General features: G+C 42.0%; 1 pseudogene; it reads left to right on the forward strand.

Annotated features, from left to right (window-relative positions):
• Window positions 1–629: 629 nt before the first annotated feature.
• LOC113612594 (uncharacterized) lies at window positions 630–1527 on the forward strand (annotated as a pseudogene).
• Window positions 1528–6516: the final 4989 nt, after the last annotated feature.

A 6516-nucleotide genomic window follows, 5' to 3' on the forward strand; every position in this document is an offset into this window, starting at 1 on the left:
AAAAGTGAAATTAAGAATGCAATTTCATTTACAGTAGCATGAAAATAACATTCTTAGAAATAAAATTAACAAATAAGTACAAGATGTGTATACTAAAAACTACAAAACTTCATCAAAAGAATTTAAAGAATACCTAAATACAGAGGAAGACACCTGTGTTCATGAAAGACTTAATATTTTAAGACAGCAATTCTTCCCAAATTATCCACCAGTTCAATGGACTCTCTATCAAAATTCCCCCCAAAATTCAGTGGGGGAAAACAGTCTCTGCAATAAATGGTGCTAAGGCAACTGGATGAAAAGAATGAACTTGGACCACTATGTCATACCATATACAAAAATTAACTAAAAAAATGAAATACCTAAATATAAAGGCTAAAATTCTAAAACTCGTAGTATAAAAACAGGTATAAATCTTTGAGATTTGGATTAGGCAACGGTTCTTAGATATGACACCAAAAGCACAGGCAACAAAATAAAAATTAAAGAGGTTGGACTGTGGAGAGAGCGAGGGTTGGGTATATCTTCCAGCTGAGGCGGTGCCCACCACCCATACTGGTGGTTCCTCAGGAGGCAAAGGGCCCGCCATCCCTCTTGCTCCTGTGGCAGGGCGCCTCCCGGCTTCCCTGATGTTCCCTGCCCGTGGCTGCGGCCTTGACTGCGAGAGCGCTGGCGCCCACCCAGATGGAGCAAGGGACCGCTACCACACATACACCGAGCTCCTGGCCATCTTGCAGCGCTTCAGGCAGAACCCTAAGGAGCTCAGGATTACCCGGATCCCGTAGGTGTGTGACCGGAGGGGCCCGACCCTGTCCCTGAATTGCGGGGAACTGGAGCCGCTGGGTGAGCTGACCAGCGACGCTCTCAACTCCTGCTGCCAGGCCCTGAGGAATGGCTGCATGACGCGGCTTACCTGGCGGCCGCCGGCCTGGCGCCAGGGCTGGGAGGCCTTTCGACTTCGGGGCCACGGGGCTGCCCTTCCGCTCCTGCAGCACGCTGGGGAAGGGCATCCAGCACCCAGCTAGCGCGCAAGCCGGGCGTGCTCCCCCGCATCTACAGTGAGTCGCCCTCCTCGCCCTCCTCGCGCTCCGCGCTTGCTGGGGCACGTGACCTTCACGCTGGGCCTGCAGCGGCAGCGGCTCATGGCCACGCCCTCTTGAGCTGCAGCTCTCCACGGTCAGCCTGCTGGTGAAGGGCCTGACGGCGCAGGAGGCGGTGATGTAGACCCGTGGCATCGCCAACGTCAGTCTGCTCTGGTTGCTCTGGTGCCAGAGCCAGCACGGCCGCGACAAGCTCACGCTGAGGCCCAACCCGACGTGAAAGGAACTCCCGGGCTGTCTCCCGAGCCTCGGCGTGCCCGAGGACAGGATGAGCGAGCAGCCCACCAAGGGCCTCCTGGGGCTGTGCATCAGTGAGACTGAGCTGCACCCGCAGCCATGCTGCCCACGGGTTCCGGAAGGAACTGCCGCCGTGACCCCCTCCTCCAACGAGGCCTGCGGGGAGGGGCAGCCGGTGCACCGTGACTAGGCCTCCCCTCACCCCACCCCCGGGACTGGCCATTGGCACTGGATGGAGATGGGGGGCTCTAAATTTTAGGGGAGACCACAGGGCAGAGAGCTGGGGACATTGTAGGGGAGAGGCAATGCCTCTGCCAGTGCCCCCCCTCCCTGAGCACCCCCAGGATGGACTGAAGGACTGCCCACCCGCTCTCCAGTCTAGAGTAGGCAGGCTGCCCCTTGGCTGCGTGTTTGAGGAGTGTGGACAGAAGAGGCCCATTGGCACGATGGGTGGGCCCAGTGGTGCACCCACTCTCTGCCACACAGGCCCCAAGGCACTAGAGCCAAGCAGGGAGACCCCATGGCCCATGACGTGGAAGCATCCTGAAATTTGTACCCTTTGGCTTAAGGGAATTTTTGATGTAATATTTTTACTTACTGCTTTATTTTAAGCATATACAACACTTTGGTTTTAGGGGTGCTCATTTCCCCTTTTGTAATAGTTTCCCTCTTCAGATTTTTTTTTTTTTTTCAGTGTCTTTACGTTTTAAAGTGTACTTTCCTGGGGAAGGGGCGGGCAGTGTCTTCTGGTTTCTCTAGCTGCATAAAGTGGTCTCCAGCCGGTGTCCTTATACCACATCTGGGTTAAGGGTGTTGGGGCCAAGAATCACAGCTTTGTGAGGAGGGACAGAGGCCTAGCAGGCGGTGCTGGGTACACCAACTCACATTAAATAGTGTGCACATCCAAAAAAAAAAAAAATGTTAAGTTGAACTTCATCAAAATTAAAAACTACTTTTATGTTGCAAATGATACCATCAGTAATGCAAAGGGGAAACCTATAGAATGGTAGGTATTACTTTTTAAGTCATATATCTCTTATAGGTCTGTATCCAGAATATTATAAAGAACTCTTACAACTTAATAATAAAAAAGACAACCAGGGGCTTCCCTGGTGGCGCAGTGGTTGAGAGTCCGCCTGCCGATGCAGAGGACATGGGTTCGTGCCCTGGTCCGGGAGGATCCCACATGCCGCGGAGCGGCTAGGCCCGTGAGCCATGGCCGCTGAGCCTGCGTGTCCGGAGCCTGTGCTCCGCAGCGGGAGAGGCCACAGCAGTGAGAGGCCCGCATACCGCAAAAGAAAAAAAAAAAAAAAGACAACCAAATTTAAAAATGAGCAAAGGATTTGAGTATTTTCATAACAAGATATACAATGGGCCAATAGGCACATGAAAAGATGTTCAACACAATACTCACTGGAGAAATGCAAAACCACAATGAGATACCACTTCACACTCACTCTGGCTATGATAAAAAAGACAGGAAGTAACAGGTGTTGGTGAGACTATAGAGAAATTGGGACCCTCATGAATTGCTGGTGGGAATGTAAAATGGTAGAGCTGCTTTGAAAAACAGTTTGGCAATTCCTCAAAAAGTTAAACATGGAATTACATAAGACCCAGCAAGTCTACTCCTAGGTACATACCCAAGATAGTTGGGTATATGTAAGTTTAAACATATACACCCTTATACACCCTTGGATATATACAGATATAAGCATATGTCCGTACAAAAACTTATTTATGAATGTTCATAAAACCACTATTCATAGTAGCCAAAAGGTTGAAATAACCCAAATGTCTATCAACTGATGAATGAAAAACAAAAGGTAGTATAGCCATACATGGAATATTATTTGAACATGAAAAAGATTAAGGACTGATACTTGCTACAGCATAGATGAAGCTTGAAAACATTATGCAAAGCGAAAAAAACCAGTCTCAAAAGGCCACATATTGTATGATTCCATTTATATGTAACGTCCCGAATAGGCGAACCCTTAGTGAGAGAAAGTAGGTTAGTGGTTGCCAGGGGCTGAGGGGAGGGAAACGTGGGGCATCACTGCCAGTAGCTGCAGGGTTTCTTTCTGGGGTAATGAAAATGTTCTGGAATTAGTGATGACGGTTGCACACATTTGTGACTACACTAAAGAAAACTTTGGTGAATTGTCCACTTTAAAATGGTGGACTTTGTGGTATGTGAATTATATTTCAATTTTAAAAATCAACCTTTGGCTTATTGATCCTCTCTATCATGTGTGTGTTTTCTATTTCATTAATTACCACTCCAATCTTCATTCTGCTGTTTCTTTTCTAATTCCTTAAGTTAGAAACCTAGTTCGTTATGTCTGAGCCCTCAGTATTATTTTTCCTTCCAGAGCATTTTATTGATTTGATTTATATTTACATTTTTATTGGATTAGAGTTGATTTACAATATTGTGTTAGTTTCAAGTGTACAGCAAAGTGATTCAGTTATATATGTATTTTTCAGGTTATTTTCCATTATAGTTTATTACAAGATGTCGAATATAGTTCCCTGTGCTACACAGTAAATCCTTGTTGCTTATCTCCTTTATGTATAGTAGTTTGTATCTGTTAATCCCATACTCCAAATTTATCCTCACCCCTCCCTTTCTCTTTTGGTAACTGTAAGTTTGTTTTCTGTGTCTGTGAGTCTATTTCTGTTGTGTATATAGATTCATTTGAATTACTTTTTAGATTCCACATATAAGTGATACATAATATTTCTCTTTCTCAATACTTCACTTAGTATAATGTTCTCTAGGTCCATCCATGTTGCTGCAAATGGCAATATTTCATTCTTTTTTATGGCTGTTCTTAAGCCAGTCATCTGTGGATGGGAACTTGGGTTGTTTCCATTTCCAGCTATTATAAATAGTGCTGCTATGAACATTAGGGTGCATGTATCTTTTGAATTAGATTCTGTCTTTTCCAGATATATGCCCAGGGGTGGGATTGCCAGATCATACGGTAGCTCTATTTTTAGTTTCTTAAGTAACCTCTATACTGTTTTCCATAGTGGCTGCACCAATTTACATTTCCACCAACAGTGTAGGAGGGTTCCTTTTTCTCCACACCCTTTCCAGCATGTATTATTTGTAGACTTTTTGATGCTGGCCATTCTGACCAGTGTGAGATAATACCTCACTGTGGTTTTCATTTGCATTTCTCTAATAATTAGTGATGTTGAGCATCTTTTCATGTGCCTGTTGCCCACCTATATGTCTTCTTTGGAGAAATGTCTATTTAGGTCTTCTGCCCATTTTTTGATTGGGTTTTTTTTTTATATTGAGTTGTATGAACTGTTTGTATATTTTGGATATTAATCCCGTGTTGGTCACGTCATTTGCAAATATTTTCTCCAATTCCATAAGTTGTCTTTTATTTTTGTTGATGGTTTCCTTTGCTGTGCAAAAGCTTTCAAGTTTGATTAGGTCCCATTTGTTTATTTTTGCTTTTATTTCTTTTGCCTTGGGAGACTGATCTAAGAAAATATTGATATGATTTATGTCTGAGAATGTCTTGCCTATGTTCTCTTCTAGGAGTTTTATCGTGTCATGTTTTATATTTAGGTCTTTAAACCCTTTTGAGTTTTTGTACATGGTGTGAGGGAGTGTTCTAATTTCATTGATTTACATGTAGCTGTTGGCTTTCCCAGCACCACCTGTTGAAGAGACTGCCTTTTCTCCATTGTATATTCCTGCGTCCTTTCTCCTAGATTAATTGACAATAGCTGTATGGGTTTATTTCTGGATCCCTCTTTGTTTTTAATGTTAATATTTAAGGTGATATTTTTTCCTATAAATACTGTTTTAAGCTGCTAGCACACATCTTGATAATTAGTATTTTAATTATTATGCAGTTTTGAGTACATTCTAATTTTCATCATTATTTATTCTTGTTACCTGTGTTGTTTTAAAAATGTGTTTTTAAACTTCCGAGCTTATAGCTTTTTTCTCATTATTACCACTTATGCTAAATTTTTAACCTAATTGCAATTTTGTCAGAGAATGCAGTTTACACAATACTATTTTAGTCAGCTACTTGATAGGATGAGAAGCTTTAAAATCTCAATGGCTTGACACACACACACAAAGTTTCTCACATCAAGCTACTGGTCAGTGGACTCTCCTGAGTGGCTCTCCTCCAAGTAACAACTCAGGGATCCAGGCAACATCTAGTAGCTTTGCCACCCAGGGCCTCACTGGACACCCTGCTACACTGAGCTGGCTGATGAATAAAGAGAGAGTGGGTAGAGGTCATATAGGATATGTACAGGGGTCAGGGCTGAAAACAGCATAATCACTTTCACCTACTTTTCTTTGACCAGAGTTAATTCCATATTCCCATCTAGGTACAAGGAAACTGTAAAACGCAGTTTAGCTGTGGACCCAGGAAGAGGAAGCATACTTAGCGAACATCTAGCTAATCTTTGCCACAGATGCCCATGCTTGGAAATCTGTTGAAACTAATTTTGTGGCTTAGCCATGGAAAATTTCATCAATCTTTTATGTTTAATTGGAAATAATACATATTCTGCAGTTGTTGGATACAGTGTTCTATACCTGTTCTATCAGGTTTCATTCAGTCTTCAGCACCCTTACTGATGTTTTTTTATGTGCTTGTTCTGACAACTGAGAAAAAATATTAAAATTTCAGACTTTGTGAAATTGCCACTTTCTTCTTATAGTCCTATTGATTTTTTTGCATATATTTGAGGCTGTTGGGTGTGTACAAGTTTAGAATTATTACATCCTGGTAAACTGAATAATTTATCATTGTTTAATGGTCTTTATCTCCAGTAATACTTTTTTCTTAAAATGTATTTTGTCAGATATTAATATAATTGTATCAGCTAGGTGAAATCATATATATTTTCAACCAACACTGTAAGTTTATTAAGATTCTTTTACACTTGATGTACCATTGTTATATCAATAATAATAATTGGGGGAATTTAAAATTTTTAAGGTGAAAATTTTTAATTTTCATTAAAATATTTTATTCAAGAGCATCTGATATTGCTATAAGTCTCTAAAAACCTCTAATAATTGTGAATTGCTAAGCAACACACAATCATGTTCGTGTCTTGAATGTCTAAATATGCTGACCATTTTTTTTTATTGAAGTACAGTTGATTTACAACATTGTTAATTTCA

The sequence above is a fragment of the Aethalodelphis obliquidens genome, unplaced genomic scaffold, assembly GCF_003676395.1.
Source record: "Aethalodelphis obliquidens isolate GAN/ISIS:26980383/991018 unplaced genomic scaffold, ASM367639v1 scaffold79, whole genome shotgun sequence".
NCBI lineage: Eukaryota > Metazoa > Chordata > Mammalia > Artiodactyla > Delphinidae > Aethalodelphis > Aethalodelphis obliquidens.